This window comes from Filicampus tigris, chromosome 19 (genome assembly GCF_054856515.1).
Source record: "Filicampus tigris isolate MCC_2025a chromosome 19, RoL_Ftig_1.0, whole genome shotgun sequence".
Classification (NCBI taxonomy): Eukaryota; Metazoa; Chordata; class Actinopteri; order Syngnathiformes; family Syngnathidae; genus Filicampus; species Filicampus tigris.
In genome coordinates this window covers 6,440,354-6,460,083 of record NC_141235.1, presented here as the reverse complement: position 1 = coordinate 6,460,083, position 19,730 = coordinate 6,440,354, and the positions used below count along the sequence as shown (strand labels likewise).

The following is a 19,730-nucleotide window of genomic DNA, read 5'->3' as shown; positions in this document are numbered from 1 at the left end:
ATGCCAGCACGGATCCTTTTGCAAGGTGGGACCACAGTCGAGACCACCGGGGGCCCTGGCTAAAAGCCTTGTCTGTTTACCGAAGGAGGTCGGTGTGTATGCGTAGCGTGGGTGGTGCCGCCGCTGCTCGAGATAGCATTTGATTCAGTTTTTTAGCAGGATGCTATTTTAATCAGAAGTGGTGACGGCAAACTGTGGCTACTTTTCCAGGCTGTGATTTTTTAAATTTTGACACAAATTCGTTAGGCGGTTCTTAGTGGGAAGTGAAATGCGTTGAGCGAGAGATGTGAAAACAAGCAGACTAGTTGTTTTTTATGCGGATTTGTCATGAGAGGAGGAGGAGATGAGAACGGGGCCCGGGGGGAGGTTTCTTCTAGGTGGCCTGCCTGTGGTTGGAAGAGAAGCGGTCAGTAGATTTGTTGTCCCAAACTTCTGCTCCAGTTTGCCAAAGGTGGGAGCAAAATTATTGCAATTTTTCATCGGGAAACGCCAATAATTACTAAAGTCCCATTGCCAAATACAACCACTGTTTCTTGAGATTCAAAGTGAGTATAAATGCTCCTTTAGGGAATCCATAATTACACTAGGTGATGAAATGTCTAAAATCACAGTGTGTATAAGAAACTAAGGTTTGAAGCAGCATTTGCTAGCGCACTACTTCAGGTGTAACGTTACATATTCACATATACTGTCGATTTCCCTCATTTATTTGGGAGGGACCATATGCAAATGAAATTCATCGGTAAGAAAATATGCAGTGTCATTCATCAATCCCTATTGTGTGATGTCCACAAACATTATTAATAATGCCTAATTCACCATTATTGCAGACATCATTAGTTATCCCATTATTATAGCATTATATCATTAAGGGTACTGGGGATAAATTCATTTTTGGAATGGATAAGCCTATTCATATTTGGGCATTGGGCTTTTAAAAAATGTCAAGAATCCAAATTAATTTTTTCTCTAAATCTGAATGTTGTTTTTTTAAAGCATATAAACCCAGAGATTTAAATCAGTAATTAAAAATAAATAACAAGGCTCCAGACTACCCTAAATGGTCAAATTTTGCCTGTATAATTTGAAACAGCTTGTATCACTTTTTACATGACTACTTCCGGTGATGTCACCTCACAGTAAGAGAGCAATGGGAAGTTTAAACATGATGGCAGCATGAGATCTCTATCATCAGAATGGCTTTTCGGTGTGACATTGTGACAGGTTGCTGCATATTATCAGTAGAGTGAAAAACTAAGTCCATTTACAGTGTGCGCCCCTAAATGTTCTGATCGTGCCCTAAAAATTTTGACTTAGGGGCGACTGTGCCCCTAGAAAATAAAAAAAACTGGAACCCTAAATAACACAACACAAACCTCAAGCGAGTATATCTTTTCGAGTGTGGCCTTGACAGTCTGGATTTGAATGTAAAATGTCACATGGCCAGAGCAAAGTGACTTTGAGCATGTGCTCATGTCAAGCCCATACATCTAATCTTTCACTCCTCTTCTCTTGATGTCCGGCAAAGAGGTCAGGAACAGAGAGAGATGAAAGCAGCCTTTAAATGAGTACCTCGCTGCTGGAGTGCTGACTTTTCACCTTTGACCCTCAACCACACCACCCGGCCCTCCAGCAGTTTCACTACTGGCAGGAGAGACTGCCGGAGGGTTGTTAGAAGCATCATGAAGACCTAAGGGGGGTCCCAACAGGGATGAGATGGCTCCTTCCTGGCTTGGTGTCTGCATGAGAGACTGACTTGAATTCCTGATCCAATCCAATTGTTTAGCATAATTGAGGGGAATCACTACAGCCCGGTGGTGAGCAGTCAGGGCCAGCAAGGCCATCTCTGCTGCTCTAAACTTTTAACAATAGCACTAGTGTATATTTTGAACTAAATTCCACTTATTATTGAATGAAATTGATGAATTAATTTCAAATATGTTTTCTTAATTTACCATCAAGCCATTAATTAAAACAACCCCCAAAACATTGAGAATGAAAAACAGATTGTGTTAGGAAGAACATGTACAAAATTACACTCCTGTACTAGCTGCTTAATGTGCATAAATATTTAAATATGAGCACAATCGCACACAGGCGAGCACACACTCCAACACACACACGCATGCACGCTTTCTTCAACACATGCTCAATCATTGCTTTCTGTTTGGCCTCCATGTTGTAACGGAGCCCCTTTGGCTGTGATGTCACTGATGAGGTCACTGCTTAGGTCACCCGCACAGCACTGTTGCTCCCGTGGGAGCCGCAGGTAATTATGACGTCATGGACGCACACATATGCATCCACGCACACGTACATGCACATGCACATCTATTCACAGTGCCGGCTGGGTTGTAACACTCTCCATTGGCCATCAGAAGCAGTCGCGGTCAAAGAAAGCCTCCGGCAAGCCATATACTGTACATAAAGACTGAGTGACTAAACTTGCAGATACCTGAATAACGTCCTCACATTAAGGCAAAAATGTGTCCGTTTGTTTACAGTCAGAAGTAGGAACATTGGCGCCGAACTGAAGCGGCGTGCATGGCTAACGTCTCCACAGTGTAAAAGATGGCCCACTGTAAACAGTTGGAGACAACACACGCCCTAATGTGTGTGTACAATGCTAATTAACCGCAGACCACTTTGCACGTCAAACACAAGCAAACAGAGAGGAAAGTGCAGCGTCGACCCCGGGAACTGCCACCACCTACTCTAGCAAAGAGATTTAAATGAACAATAAATATTAAGTAGAGCTAAAACTTTTACAATTATTTGAATGATCTGTAATAGAGAATATCATCATAGAAATCGTAGAGAATATAAATCTTCAAAGTCATACATCATTTAGCGTCCTAAATTAGCGAATGAATATGATTACAGGATGACGTGTTGATGTTGGTAGCAACTATGCAATGACGATAAAAAAAAGTGATAAGGCAAGCCGAAATGTTGAAAAGAGAAGTCAAGCTAGCCGTCACGCCACCACGTGGGCCAACTTCAAAATAAAAGCCTCCCAATATTGCATTTCCGTCAATGTATTATTTGGAAAGCTTTTATTTTGAAGTTAGTCTTTGCGTTGGCAACACGTTACATGTTGTTTGTATGTTTGCAACTTCCTTGACATGTCTAAATGACGGCGCACACAAATGAAAAAAAAAAATCCTCTATCATTTTTTTAGTCGTATGAGTATCACAAAGTGCAAGAGAAAAAGAAAACAAAAAAGGGTACTGTAAAAAGCCGTAAAAAAAAAAAAAAAAGTGCATGCATCCGTGTGTGTGTGTGTGTATGTTGGATATGTCTCAGCACTTTTGCAGGACACATTGAATTTTCGTAATGTTTATTTTAAGTGTCCACCCTAAGCAACTTCAGCTTGAAAAGTGTGTTCCTGACTTTTTTGCATTAACACAAATGTTCAAAATGTAATAGGAGGATACATTTTCAGGGGTACCGTTTTTCACCATTTTATCCTCAACATGTGTTATTTGGTAAAATAACCCCCATCTAAATGTAACTTTTCAGGTAGGCGCCTGAGTGACACAGGACCACCAGCGTACAGTGCACCAGTCTGGCTGGCCGGCCACCTTGTCGCTCTGGCCGTGGAAGCGTGTCCTCTGTGTGGCCGAGCGCAACCTGAATGTAATCAAGCCCCAATCTCAAGTAATGGACTTTACATTAAGTTACCCCACAATGCATGCTAATTGCCCACAGGAGGCCGAGAACTGCACGCGTGTGTTCGCTTATGCGTGTGTATGACATCATGGTAAATCACAGATTAAACTCCTTAATGAGCGTAAAGCACAGTGGAAGCAGAGAGTGTACGCATGCGTACAAGATTGTCACAAGGAAACGCTTGTTCGCCTGATCGCTATTATCACCACACACACACACGTACACAGACAAAATGTATTTACTAATGTAGTGTCAGTCATTTATTCGAGAGAAGGCCTATATTGTACAGCAGCATATGTAAGGGTGGGGTTAAAATACGCTGCTATTCAATATTTAAAATAGTTATTTTTTTAATCAAAAATCAAAATGTCCTAATTAATCTGTTTTCTGTATGACAAATACTTAATATCGCCTGAAAATGAAATTAAAATGAGAATCATGCAAGCACAAGCCCATAAAAACAATTTAGTATGTAGGAAAATTTAAATTTAAATTTTGACTAACAGTGAGTTGTTCAATCATCAGTAACACATATAGTTGGTTTTAGTTATAGGATACTGCAAGTTACTGTAACCCACATGCACCTATGTGTTTATATGTCGAATTGTATGCTCTATGTATACCTGTGTGCAAGCAAAGTGGTTGTGCAGGAGATCTGGCAGCCATCCGACTCAGGACATTTGACCTTGGAGAGGTTTTTTTTTTTTCTCTCTCTCTTTCTATCCACAAGTTTTTTTTTTCAGACCCTCTCTCCTTTTCCCCTAGCAGAGACTAAATGGCTCAAAAAGGGTGGAAAGCAAAATATTTTCTTTAGTCTCCTGGACGCCAGGTCGCATAAAAGGTTCCAAAGCCGTTTGCATCAAACCTCGACCGTCAAAACCGCAAATGCTGTTTTTCTAGCCATAAAACTCCCCCCCCCCAAAAGAGGAGGGTGGGGGGAGGGGTTGAAGAAAAAAGATTTCCATTCAGTCGATTCTTATAAATTTAAATGAACTTAAATAAATGGTTTACTCCCCAAAGAAAAACACAGAGTTAAACATGATGTGCGTCTGTGCTTCGTTAAGGACAAATAATGACAGATTGCTTGATTATTGTGATTGATTTAGCGCTGCAATCAGAGTCAACCATAACATACGATTCAGTCAACACTATGTAGCAATTATACCTTTCTGTAATTGCATTTAAAAAATGTAAGCCGTCTATCGTTTTCAATAAATCTTGCAAAAATGAAGTTAAAACTAGTCCACTGTTGTACTTTAGGAGAACCTGACAACATTTTGCAAGAATAGATTTTATGTACCATCACTAGAGAGGGTACTGTAAATAGTATTGTGTTCATGGAATAAGAATTAAACAGGATTATTAATTAACTTCTCCGACACAGACCGTCAAGTGATATTGAAAATACTTAGCTTGCTAATCCAGCAGTTTTGAGCCAAGTCAAGCCAAGTTTGCTAAATTGACAGGTAGAAACTGCAACTGGCTGTCAGTATCAAATTTAAGTGTGCAGATTCATTTTCACGTCTTGAACTACCTTTGAAAAGTAGTCCACCAACTATTATGATTCTACTGGGCACTCGCCACTCATGAACAGCCACGTTTGCTGTCCGGCTAACAGACTGGGAGCGAATTGCTGCCTAGCGTGAAGCCATAAATGCTAGCATCTAGCCACTAACACCGTAGTATACAATTTTCTGGCAAGTAAAGTGGATCTATCCAATGTCCTGCTTACCACTGATGAATACTTATCAACTCTGCTTGATTTTGTTTGTAAATAAAGTGGACAGGAAGGGCAGATACACAACACATTCTCCCGAATTGCACATGTGAAAGAGCGAAAAGACGTGAAAAAAGGCGGCCCCTGTAGACAAGTAGAAGCTTTAAATTATATATATATATATATATTTTTAGAATAAATACTTTGTCGATTTAAGTAAACAGCATCTTTTAAAATCCAACAAAGTTTTGGATATCTTCACTGTTGTTTTATGCTTTGTTTGTTTACATGGCCTTTCAAAAAATATTGCCACTTTTTTGAAAGTGTTACTGACTGCATGTAAACATACACAGAAGAGAAACTTCAAGAAAGAAACTTGGATTTGTATTGTACAATTGAAGCAATATAGAAGAAAAGGTGAAATAAGGACTTCAATGTGTTCTTTGGTTTAAAAAACAAAAATAATCAGACACATTTACGTACAGAAATCATTAGGCTGCTCTACTCCAATAATCCATTGCCACAGAATTAAACATCACTGTGAGCTATAGGTGTTATTTTTACCTCTTAAACTGAATTTGGTACCCGGCGCAACTTGATGGTTGACTGGAAACAGACATGCTAAATTTATGAACCGTCTTAAAAATGCATGCAAATGTTGCACGACTAAGACAAATGATTTAAATTCAATTTCGCCTGTACTTCCTCTCGTATGCAAGCTGCAGAATTCCACAATCACGTTATATGATTTAAAATATTTCAGGAAATGGTGATACACCACAAGTTGATTAATGTAGCACGAAACATATGTGCAACATCCAAATAATAAACGATATTTGCACGCTTGGTCGCATGCTGATGATGCGCACATGCTTATATTGCATGCGTGTAGCACTGTTGACATGTTTACGGAAGGACCACACATAAGCCAAGGAAGAGTGCCCAGCCTGCAATATATCCAGCTGCAAGTGCATCAACACAAACACACATGAACACACACACATAGGTACTGTGCATACAGACGCACACGTTTGTAGAAGCCACAGAAATGTACCTGGCAACATGCTATATTTTGCATTAAGTGCCTCTCCCACCCATTGAGTTAACATTTGTCAATAGAAACCATTTCAGAAAATATTCCTTGACGTTGGTTTGCCTGTGATAGCTTTGAGTTTCATGGTATATTGGATTCCTGACAGGTGATCCTGGAAAGCTTCCACTCACTTCAAATCAAATAAATCATACACTATAAACACATCTTTGAAACATGCAGAAAAATGTATAATGCCTCACTGTTTTGCTCCAAGGTTACCATGTTCTCTGTAATCTATAGGAAGGAATTTCATTGATCACAGCAAATGGGAAATATTTCAAGCAAATACAAAAAAAAAAAGTAGCGGCAATGAACGCTGATAAAAATGAAACGAGACTTGAAAATAAGGACATTTGAAAAATTTGTTATTTTAACACAAAAATGACAAATGTCATCCAAATGAGTTATCTTATGAGGTGCCTATATTTAAGTCAAAGTCGTTTGGACGATAGCTTGTACTTTTTTGGATGATTGAAAGATGAATAAATGCTACATATAAAAATATATAAATAATAATCATCTAAAATCAATATGAAATCTCCACAACTGAATACAGAATCAAATATTTATCTCAACTTGCACCCCCACCCCCCTTGCCCCTCAAGCTAATGGTGAAAGCAGGTTTACGTCGATGAACACGTCAGGTTCTTGCTTACACTTTGACCCCTGACAGTTTAATGACGGTCAAGCTGCGACCTCTCGTTGTCGTCACCCGGCCCCGGACAGCCTCGGATATAAAAAGACACGATGAAGGATGAGGGGGGGGGGCAGGCTGAGGCGGCCGGGTGGTATGCTGACGTGTTGACACTTCGCTTCTGTCAAGCTGACAGCTGCAGTTGTATTACGCCCACCTGTGTCATATCCAGGAGGGATGGCAAAGTGTGCAGTGCTGATATCGCGCGACTGTAGACAAAGCATAAGGAGCCCATTGAAATGTTCTGTTTTGATCACGGCAGCATAGAAATCTTCAAAGTCAAACTATTAGAAATATTCTCAAGATACAGCTGCAATACAGCAGCACTGATGTCTACTAGAAGAGATGCAGCGTACTTAACAGCGAGAAAATAAAGACAGGGAAGGCCCCGCCCAACTAAGATCATTGTTATTTCCGTAGAGGAGAGAGAGTTTTTTAAGAAAAACCTACAAGTTGTTCATTTGTTTTGAACATCAAGCGCTCCACAAATGGACTTTGGAATTTTTGAGTTTTGTCCATTTTGATGCTTATCCAATTGGCTGCTTGTTAAAGAGGAAGGATCTGGGGCACACATATGGGACTAAAAAAAACAAATAAATATCAGATGTAGTGACATGCTTGACCGATTTACCAACAGGCAAATTGGCAATGAAACATACAAAAATAAACTTTGCTGATCGGACATTTTAAAGTGACAAATGGCTTGCACGGATGTGAAAAATAATTGGGGAATTTATCAACTGCATGCGAGTAGACTGCAGTCTTATTGCAAGCAGACAATTTGCATGTGTGCATATGAATAAAATCACATGAAAATACGTAAAAATGACAAATTTGTGTGCTATTCAAGTTGGTGTGAGTGTGTGGACTCAGCTGGAGGTGACTACATGGCCTTTTGGTGCCTTACTTCCTGCTGTAACTATAGCTCAACATGACCCCCCCCCCCCCCCTGCCCCCGCCCCGCCCCCTCCTCCATTACCATAAAGCAAAACAGTGAGCACAATTAAAGATAATTTAAGACTTAAGCAATTAAGGTCACATCTCCTCTGGAAACACACGCCCATGGAGGTCCTGGTATCTGTCCACCACAGGATGAATTTGGACAGGTTTGGTAGTGTGTGTGCGTGTGTGTGTCACACGGCTTTGTAATTGCAGCCAAGGCGTAGGGTCAAGCGGGGTCTATGGGGGCTGTTTTTTGGCTGAATTGCCCAAGAGGAGATTAGGACAAAATGATAGCCAGTGCCAACCTGTGCTCTGCAACTAACTAAATGGTCAATGTATGCACAGAAAACGGTAAGGTTGATTATGTCAAAATAAATCACTGGAAATAGTTCAAATATATGCACTGTATTTATTGTAATGTACTATTGCCCCATTAACAGGGTCGGTGACCATTTGGTTGTATGTGGCCACTGAACATACTGAATTTACCACTGTGTTATATCAAGTACAAATCAAGAAGGACTTAATTAAGTGAGAGCCATTAAAGCAGTTGTGATTATTAAATTGAATAAATATATACATATATAAATATCAGGAATTTGTATTGTCCGCTGACCCTTATTGCAGAAATACACACAGCTGACTCATCATATCCACCCCTCGCTCATCTTCAATCCGTGGTTACTTTTTGTACCGCATTCGCCATCGTGACTTGCGGGGGGGGCGGTGTCAGTGCGTGTAGGCTGGGCAGAAGGACAATGTGTTGCACATGTGACAGATCAAACGGATGAGGTGAACAAGCAAAGACCCTCTGCTGCTTGCTGGTACTTTATTGCCCTCTGCACAAAGCAACAGGATTCCGGCTAAGAATTTGGCCTGGGGCTGTCATACCCGCTGCAATCAAGGTTTGAGAATGCTATTGATTGTAAATGCTATATGATACAAGAGAGGTTCTATAACGTTTATTAAGATTACAGGTATTGGTTTTTTTTTATTCTATTCTTATTGCCAGTTGCTCATTTATTATTCAGTGAGATTGAGCAAAAAGGACACAAAACATTTTCCTATAACTTGGCAGAGGCATGGTACACACTCCCCCAAAAACGAAGTGAAAATCTAAAGAAAAGTGCATTATGATTTTATCCCTCCTCTATGCTGAATTATTTCCCATGAACCAGGAAATATGGAATGCTTACTCTCGCCCTAAACCCTACATCAACTGTTGCGAATCAGGAGCCTTATACGGCCTACCAAAGCAAATTCTGCTATCGTTTTTGAAATACTACAATGAAATAAATCTCAAATCTAAGCAAAGTTATTTAACTTATTTTACAAATTATGCAGTCATCTTCTGTCAAACCGAGTTGTCCTGACAAGCCATGAAAAATGTCAGGCCTGGTCTCGTGCGGTCTTTATCAAAAATCCTGAGTCTGCGTTGTGCGAGACCGAGACAAGGCAGAGTAAAAATGATTTCAATTCCGAGACGAGAATGAATAAAAATTACTGTCTCTTGCAGGAAGAGACCAATACCGTTTCAAAGTGGTATCAAGACCAGTCTCGAGACCAAGACCGATCCCAAGAACTGCAACTCTAGGCTGAGGTTCTTTCAGGACTATGCGTGTTAAGATAAACCAACCCATGAAAGCCTGAGGGTGTGAAGACCTGGTACATTTTCAAAAAAATATTGTTGCCCATAATATTTAAGTGTAAGAAAGCAGTCAGAATTCAAGTCATTTAAAAATGAATTAGGTGTAGTTTTTACAATACTGTTGGGTCCACCTTGAGAAACCCACATTGCAAATAATATAATACTAGATGACGTAAATGCCAGTATATTTGAAATCTCAAGCAACAATGATCAGGTGATGTTTTGGAATGGCTATGCTATGTTTTGGAATTAAATCCTCCAGGCCGCACGGAGCCTTAGGACCAGAACACAAGGTGAAGAGGCTGAAATGCAATACTGCATAATAATAACCGGTTAAAACCTGCTATCCAGCTGGAATGTGCAGTGTCAGAAATAAAGAAACTCACACATCCAAAAACAGCACTGCACGAAGATTATTTTGTTTTGAACCAACTTTGAGGTTACTAAACTTAGCCGTCTCCGGGCAACCATGGATATGACTACCACTGCTGGCAGAGACAATTACTGAAGTGGGCATGAGCTCAGTCTTATGTGGAGCGAGGTCCATTTGTACCTGTGTTCAATGTAACCTTGACTCAAGTTAGTGGAGGCATTTTCAAAAAGTAGTCATCCACTGTTTTGCGGAAATGTGCATTTGCTCTTAAATACTAACATAATATTTGTCCTCAGCTACATCAACCCTATTGGGTTGGATATTGTTCAAAATATATCCAGTCCTTTCTTTGATAGAGGATTTATAAAATATTGAGGGTGGCAGAAGCTCACGGGGGCCATATCTGTAAGAACTTGGACTTTGGAAACCACATGTCCACGGTCCTCTGCAGTCTGCAGGTACAAAAAAAAAATACAAGTTATTGTTGGACAGATGCTAGTCTGGTTTAGGTGGCCTGGAGCAACTCTCCGTGTTGACAGAGACCAATAAACTCTTTTCAGTGGAAAAATGTAACTGGTAGAACAATCAAAAGGATTTGCTATGACCATAGCTACGTCAATGAGGTTCTTAATTTGATGTCGGGGTTGAATCTCAGCTCCTCCCAATCAGGGGTCGCCACAGTGAGTGACTCACATGATTTGTTTGGCGCAGTTTTGACGCCAGATGCCCTTCCTGCAGAAACCCACCCATTTATCCTGGCTTGGGACCGGCACTGGAGCGCGCCAGTGGCAGGGTGTCGGGTCAATGGCCGAGAATCGAACCCGTGCCGTCTGCACGAAAGGCAGCAACAGTAATTCATCGATAGAACAAGAACCAAATAATTGAAGCTCTGGTTGTGGGGTCTCTGGATTTCTTACTGGTAGTCTGTATGGGACAGACTGGTATCAGGTAAGGAACATTTGCAACTATCGTAACTGGGATTCTTCCTCACTACTCTAACCTTTTCCTTTGCCTAGCTGCTGATTCATTTCCTCCTCATCATAATCATTTTATCCATCATCCATCCAGCTCTAGTTCCCTTGCTGAATCATGAATCATTCCCTGCTGCCAGTTCAAGGTTCCTCGTGCAAAAGTGCTGATATTGTTACATTCTTAGTCCTGCCGCTTCTCCCTCATCTCCACTGACTGTGCGGGATTGCTAACAGTGTCTGAGGTCTGACAGATTGGACAGATGGAGTAACACAAATCCTGGCAGACTCTTTTCCTCGAGCTCAACCTGAAACCGCGACCCCTGAGGCCAAGAATTCAATCCAGAAGTGAGCTCAACCAATCAAAAAAATGTGATGAGAACACATGGAACACAAGGCTTTGGCAACCAAAACATCAAGAGTGGTGTTTAATGAGGAATCTTTTCTATCATTATTCCATCACAATATTTTGCTAAAACTGCCACAAAGCAGAAAACTAAAAGGAAAAAGCGTTTTGCCTTCACCTGTTATTCTGTGCCCCCCTACCCCCCTTTCACTTTTACCACCACAAAAACCAACAGACCCAGACATCTGGTACCCAAGCCGAGCCCATTAGGACCTGTATTTTCAACCTTAATTCATGGGACAGGAACAGAACCACACAAATTGGCCAAGGGGAGCTGTCCCATTCTGTTCTCACCACAGGAGGGGAAAATAAATGTATGCCAAACCCTAAAAATCTCTACTAATAGAGCAGCACTCAATATAAAACTGCCCATTCTGTACATGCATGTAGAATGCCTGAATGACTCTGAAGTGTGCCCTCATGTACAATAAAAAAAATCTTTCTTTTTTTTTAATAGAACAGCTCATACACTGTGGTAGGCTTGACTGCAGCAAATGTCTATGTATACATGAAGAGTTATTTGTTACAAATCACCGATATCACACTTGTTATTCATGTTGTGGATAATGTTCACTCACAATAATGTCAAAGTGGGGTGAAATTAACAATGCCAAGACGCGGAAGTGAAATGAAACAAAACAACGAGCCATTTAAGCCAATGGACAGACAGAGAGAAATGGCTGTAATTCATTGAATAATATGGAAACAATTATCTCTTGGCGAGGCAGCTTTGGCTGGCTTTTGCAGTTTCTCAGCGACGCTCAAACTCGCTGCTGCCTGCCCTCAAATGTATATGCACTATCTAGTCATATGAAAGTTTCACAGGATTCAAGTCAAAAGAAAACAGGTGACTGAGAAATCCAGTCTACATGACCGGAGCCCAATAAATAAAAAGTAGGGGAGACATAATGAGAGGTCCCTGGTGGTCCATCTGCTTGCCAGTCCAGATTATATCCCATTACAAGGTGTGGATGTGATTAATACAAGAAGAACAATCAGCACGACACATCACTGGCCTGGATTCACTGTGGCGCCATAGTTAGATTCATTTGGAGCCATGACTGATGGACTTGAGATTGAGAACTAAAAAGCCCACTTCGCGTCTTATCTTCATTTTCTAATCAAACACCTCCTGGAGGAAATATCTGACTATATAGAAAGGTGAATTTAACATACTTTTGAGAGTAGTTATATAAAATTAAAATACAGAAAACACCACACCAAACGCCTGATCACAAAGTCAAAGTGGTACAACATTCTGATTACATTTTCAACAAGCGGTTGAGGTTAATTTGCTATATTCTGATTCAAAATTTTGCCATATTCATTCATTTCAAAAGCTGTCCCATCATTTGTCAAGTAAACGTCAGTAAAACGGGCATCCGTCAATGACGGACCGGTCCGTCAGTCTGACGGAATGCCCACCTCTGTTAATTTCGTCCTCAATTGAAGAGGACAAGTTAAATGCACTCCCTTGACAGAAAGGCGGTCCAGTTCATTCATACAGTCTATGTTGTCAGTATATATACCCACAACTACACCAGCGCCACTACTATTTCCTCTCAGGAAATGAATTGGGATTCTGATTGGCTTCGGTCCCTGTCTGGCTCTGGATGAGAGCAACAAGATTGGCGGTGAGGTGACGGCCAAGCGCCAGAGCGCTCTACAGGAGGCAGCTCTGAGAACAGGGATCCTGCAGACATTCGTCCGCATGCACGCACACATCCGAAGCCACAAACCGCTATGTCCCCAAAACGTCTGATAGAGCCATCAGCTCAAGGAAACTGCAGCAAAAATCTAATTCTTTCAAGGAAAAGTCTTGGCTCGCCAACATGGATGTATGTTCACATGGAGAGAGAATGCTTGGAGTTCCAAGGAGAATGCTGAGTCATACTCATCTAAAGGGAACATAAGCAGTCATAGTTGAATTATAAGAGTGGAAGGAAGGCCAATGTTTCAAAAAATAAAATAAAAATCTTTAAACTGACTTCTGGTACTTTTTTCTCTCAAAATGCCTTCCATATACTCACTTGTAGATATGATTTATGATGGCAAAGACAAAGTTAAAAACTGAAGCAGATGGCAGCAAGGTAACCGCATATTCGTGCTATGGGAAGTCAAACTGAAATATGCTACTTGTAGAGAAAGAAACTATCCCTAAATTGACCCCGGATCTCAAGAACCTTTGAGCAGATTCAGGTAAAATATAAATAGGGATCTTAATCGAAATGAGATAATAATTACAACATTTCTGGAAAAATTACATTTGCACTTGACAGACAGGGCACGGCAGCCGAGACTTATCTGGCGGGAGATAATACCGCGTGTTGACTATCAACTAAATAGAATCCTAACATAAATCCTAGTAATCCATAATTATTGGATCTGTCAAACAAGCTGGCAGTGTATGCAACACACAATTGTGTTCCTCCGCCCCTTGCTTTGTGAGTTATGCCTCAAAAGAACATCTCTGGTTTAAGGCTGGTAATAGCGGGATTATGCTTCAAAATTCAGGCTCTATTTTGATCCAAAATGTTTCAACATCTGCGGATGCATAAGAGGCACTGTGATGTTGCCACATGATCAAAACGTAGACAAACAACAAAAAAAGAAAAAGAAGAAAAGGCCATTTGTAGTATTTTACCGGAAAAGTCACGATTATCATAACCTGAACTCTCACTGTCATAGTCTGGTTTGCCGAAATCTGTTGACAAATATGAGGTGCAGTTTTGACGTCATCAAAGTTCAGTATCAACAACAGATTTAAAACTCTAGACAGCGGACTTTCCCAAGTTAAATTTTGGCTATCATGGAGAAACACTCAAACAAGCGACATTAAGTGAGATGGGTGGTTAGAGAAATAGCAACAGTGTGGCACTAGGGTGTCCTCTGCAGAGTGATTTATCTGCAATGTTCAACACCGGACTCCATAACTGCTGCGGCTGAGGGTGAAAGTCATGTTTTACACCTCCCACCCACCGTCCAGGGTTTGAGGAATGACAGGCGGAGCGCGAGCCAGGAGCCGATTGGGTTTTGTTGCCAGAACATGACACATTGGCTTCGCTTTGGTGAAACACTGCCCTCCGAGCATGCTTCCACTGCTTATTATTCCACTTGTTGAATGTCCATCACGAAGCAAAAAAAAAAAAAAAAAATTAAAAAGGAAAAACTCTCAAAGACAGTTTGGAAGGTGGAAATTTGGGGATTGATGTTGGCTCTATCAATGTACTATCCACAATAAAGTACCCTGAAGAAAGACTGAAAGTGGACCAAGATGGACCGAAGGCAAAGCTGTTGTACTAAAAAAGTCCTTCCTGATTTCTGAAGTAAGAATATATTTTCCAAAAATAAAGCATAGAAATGAATACCACCCATGAGCTATTTCTTAAAATCCCTTAAAGCAACGGTGGGAATACATTTGCCTTTGGTGCATTTTATTTCTTACCGCCCCAAATATAGCAGTTCCATAAAACTTTCATGCATGACTCTTGACAGCAACCTTACCGCCCCCACGCCTAAAGTGTCAATGTGTCGGTTTGAAAGACTCGATAATCACCATTAAAAATGCCCTGTTCGATACGTGACCACAAAAAACAAATCATTTTCCTTTTGAAATGAACAGAAATGAACAGAAAAACAAAAATCCACCCCATGCATAAGAAATATAACATTCAATTTTATATTTTATAAAACCACAAACTACATGACATAATTAAATATAATATTGACAGTTCTTACCATATATGTTGCTTCAGTTCAGTGGATATTGTGCTGTTCCTTCTGGTTTGCACGCCTTGGCCACCTGGGGGCAATATAATACATATAAATGGATAAATACATGGACATTGTATTAGTAGTTTTCAAAATGGATGGAGAACATATGCCTGCGAGTATTGTTACACCGTCTGCCTAGATGTTGACCATGCTCTTTGTTAGCATGTCTATGGCATTTTGTATTATTTGTTAGCAATAAGCTAAACGGAAGGCAAAAGCTATGTGGTGGTTTTAAAATCACATGTAATTCTCTTTTGTCTTATTGGTGTGCCAGTAAACCCACTGGGAGTGGCAATAAAACAGCTCCAAGCATCTGTTTAAAAGATTTTTTTTTTTTATGTATTGTAGAATTCATTTTGCCATTGTTTACAAAAAGCTAGCATCTCCATAGAGGTTCTTGTGTGGACTAATTTGGATGTGACCCTCTCCGTGCGCGTCGGCTACTGTGGTCTGCTCTGTGTTTAGCCTAAACGCTTACGATGGCGCTCGCTTGATAAACGACATGGTGTTGAAGCGGTGGAAATGGAGAGCCGCTGGCGCGAGGTGTTGTTTTAACTGCGAAGAAAAGAAAAAAAAAAAAACGTTCCTACTCTGTACGGATAGATGGATGTAACCTCTCACAAGTCATCTAGCTCTTGTAAAACAGTCCCAGAGACAAATTGAGGGGGGAAAGGGGTAAGCAGCTCGAAGCCAACATTGAATCCACTCCAATCCGACGGTCTCACTTCCTAATTTCCTCCACTTTACTGTCCTCATGCTGTATTACGACATATTGCTGTTGAGCAGGTAAATGGACATTTCCTAAGAACTTCACATCAATTTTGTTATCCATTAAAATATTTGAACATAGCATTGCAATATTATTCAAAACAATCTTTTTTTCTTTAACATTGCCACTAGAGACTGTCCAGACACACGTCCAAATGTAAACTATTTGGAAAATGGAAAAGTTTGGAAATGTCTAGCACATATCCTCAAGGCCAATCGGATCAACAATAGTAGTAATAGTAGAGTATTAGTGTTTGCTGTGTTTATCCTTTGATGACATTTTTGGTGTTCCGATAAAACTGCTGCTATGTAATTAGCATTGAGCTGCCATTCTTTCTTTCATTTATCTCAACCTTCGGCTGGGACATGCCACAGCCGACATCTTTTCTTCTCCATCAAATGAAAGGTGACGAGAGCTGTGATTGATCAGCTTTTCCAGCAGGAAATGACAGGGCATCTCTCAGAGGCCTTTTTAAACAGCATGTTAAATGGTTACAAAGTTGTTCCAGAGCAGCTTTCACGTGACGGTGCCGACCTGAGTCATATTTGCCCTACCAGGTCCTCATCTCAGAGGTGTTCTTTGCATGCAAATAATTGCCATTGTCACAGGTGCACAGTTGCCAACATTGCAATATTACCTTCGTATTAAAAATTGAGGCCAGTTGACTATATCCAATAATTACTAACGCAGCCTGGAAAAATGTTTTAATGCCCATTTCTATCCAAGTTGTGCCCAATTAGCAAGGAAGAACTACGCGAGCTGAAACAATCAAGACATGCTGACTGACTGACTGACAGCTTACGCATAAACGTCAACATACTGCATTGATTTTCGAGGCAGCGCTGTTAATGTCGTGCTTCACTTCCATGTCGTTCATTAATGCTCTCTGTTAATTAAATAGAAGTCACACAGGGACACACTGCCAAATCCCCCAAAAAGCAGAGCCATTAGGACATTCCTGCCATCCAAAGCACTCCCTTCACGTTGACAATTCCATGCTGCTGAAGCCAAAAAAAAAAAAAAAAAAAACCTGACAGTAGAAGAGAGGGGAAGAAGGAACATGGAAAATGAGTTCCTTTCTATTAACCCAAACCAGACTTCTATGTAAATGTCCAGCCCATTTGTGGGCAGGTTCCACCTCAGAGAGTGAGGCGGCTCAGCGCAGGAGACCAGGGGGAATGAAACCTGCAGCATTAGTCGCTCCCAACACTGCATATTAATCAGCATTTAATAAAAAGAAAATAAATTGCCCTCCACTCCAAATATTATGAGTGTGACGCTACCTTTATTTTCATTTCACGGCAGGCTTGCCCTCCAAAAAAATAAAATTAAATAAACAGGCGTGTTGAAAGAAGGGAGCGAATGAAAGACAGAGATATATGGCTGTGGATTTATGTACACGTGCATGTGAAAATATAAATCTGGAATAAAATAAATGGAAGTTGATGAGGAGAGGGTTTTGACACGCTTGGTCTCACCTTGTCCGCAATAGCAACCAGGGCGGTTTGCACTCCAGACAAAAAATTTCCATGCTAGGCAGCCTTCCATTGGTCTTTTTTTTTTTTTTTTCCACATGTGTAATTAAACAGGGAAATCACTGCTTTCTTAAAAGTACTGTTTCTGAAAAGTAGTTAGGACTAATTAAGGGTGTGATTAATCTGCACCGGAATAAAAAAAATAAAGCAAATTACACAACAACAATTCTCAGGCTATATTTGCATATTTTTGTTTAATTATTGCATAGAAATAAATGATTAATTTACAATACGTCCAATGCAATTATTTCTCCTGTCCTCTTTTGGGTGTTTTCTAACCTTTTTAAGCAGTCCTAAACTTTATACTTTACGTTGCACAAGGCACAGGCTCAATGTTGAAAACTGATTTCATGCAACTTTGCAATGCACTCAGATTTATGTCTATCTGACAAATATGGTGAAAGCTGAGCCCACATTAGAGCTCCAAATAGAAATACCATCCCTTCCTCTGTTATCTTAGAACAAGGCGTTTAATGTTCCTCTGTTACAGCGCTACAGAGAAAAGAAAACTCCTGTCGCCCTGAGCGGCTACCTCATGTCGATGTGCGAATGAAAAAGGTCAGATTGGCCCCATTAAGAATCCAAGTGAATGCATAAAGGTTAAAATAAAGTATATAGAGGAAGTTCGAACTATACTTTCATCTGATGTGAGCTCCGGCGTTGGAGCTAGAAGATCGAGTCCCGCAGCAGAATAACCTGGGGAGTGGAGTGTTCACCGTACATGGAAGACACCTCCACTTATAAAACACAATGTGTGACGCTGGATTGAACTTTTCTATTTCAAAACCAAATTTCCAGTTGAAATCAATTACATTTTGATATAATTTAAATATAACATTTTAACGTTACTCTATATTACCATTGCACACACTGCTTGTGCATTCAAGCAAAACCAGCATGCAATATGCTCTCAACTAAACTCAAAACAGGGGCGGAGATTGACAGGCAGTGAGATTTATGAAAAAATATATACTTTTAAATTTTTAGCAACTTATTATTAAATGATTTTTAAATTTGTTTCAACGTGTTTTTTTAAATTGTATTATTGTTATTTATTATTTATATTATTAAGAATGGCATAACTGTGGTTGTCTAAGGAAGATCTGAACTTTATATTATTCAGTTTGTCATTTCATTTGAATATACGGTGTGTCGGGACAGGAGGATTGTGCTCAGTGAGAGAAATATTCAGGTCCACCCTGATTTTTCCAGGCCCACCCATTAGGCACGTTCTGGCTCCGCCCCTGACTCAAACCTGCAGCGATTTTAAAACATTCAAACAAAAAGCAGGACACTCAGAAATTAAACATGTCAGCATGAATTAATACATTGGGCTGAGGGTGGGTTGTGGGACTGCAGTTTGTAATGGGAAGGGTTGCAAGGGTGGGGTCTTGTCTGTTTTCCTGTACGTGGATGACGGACTACGGATGGAAATTACCCAACAGAGCCACACTCCAGTGCAAAGTATACACAAACAAGTATAAAATGAAACTGAACGGTAAAGTACAAACAAAACCAAAAAAAAAAAGGACTGACAGCAAAAAACGAATTTCTTGTATAAAATGTCGAAAAATTGTCAAATATGTGCGTTTATAAAAATGTGCAATTTTCTACCATCTTGCTGTAAATTAAGAGATTAAACAAAAACAGTGCTTTGCCATCAACTTGTTTCATCTTGGTGCCAAAGGACTATGTTGAAGTTAGTGCAGGAGCTTCACTTCGAAAAAAATAGCGATTTGCCGCCATCTTGTAACACCTATAGGCAATTACTAACCTTTATATATAATCCTCAATTTTTTGCTATTGGCCCCAAGGCTCTGTCCCGGTCCCCTGCTATTTGCAGGGAAACACTATATACTGTAGCTTTAGTACTCACTTTACAAAGGCTTCAATTCGATGTTTACTACGAGAATATATTTTTTTAAATTACATTCAGCACAAATAGAGGAAGTCAAATATATGACAGCACTGTCAGGAGTTTTTTTTTTTTTTTAACAAAAGTTACTGAATGTTGCCTCTGGCTGAGACAGTACTCCAAATTGGCAACTTTTGAGGCATTCAAACTTGAATGTTCTACTGGATGCAGACACACCGTGAGTGTGAACAAGTCCCCACTGCGCCCACGCACGTACGCTGAC

At 40.3% G+C, this 19,730-nt stretch overlaps 1 long non-coding RNA gene across 1 annotated transcript in view; it reads right to left on the bottom strand.

Annotated features, from left to right (window-relative positions):
• LOC147129173 (uncharacterized) overlaps nt 1-19,730 on the bottom strand; it is a 113,707-nt gene that overhangs the window by 90,204 nt on the left and 3,773 nt on the right. The window contains exon 2 of the long non-coding RNA XR_015082625.1: nt 15,253-15,316. This is a non-coding gene — a long non-coding RNA (uncharacterized LOC147129173). The remainder of the gene's footprint in view (nt 1-15,252; nt 15,317-19,730) is intronic.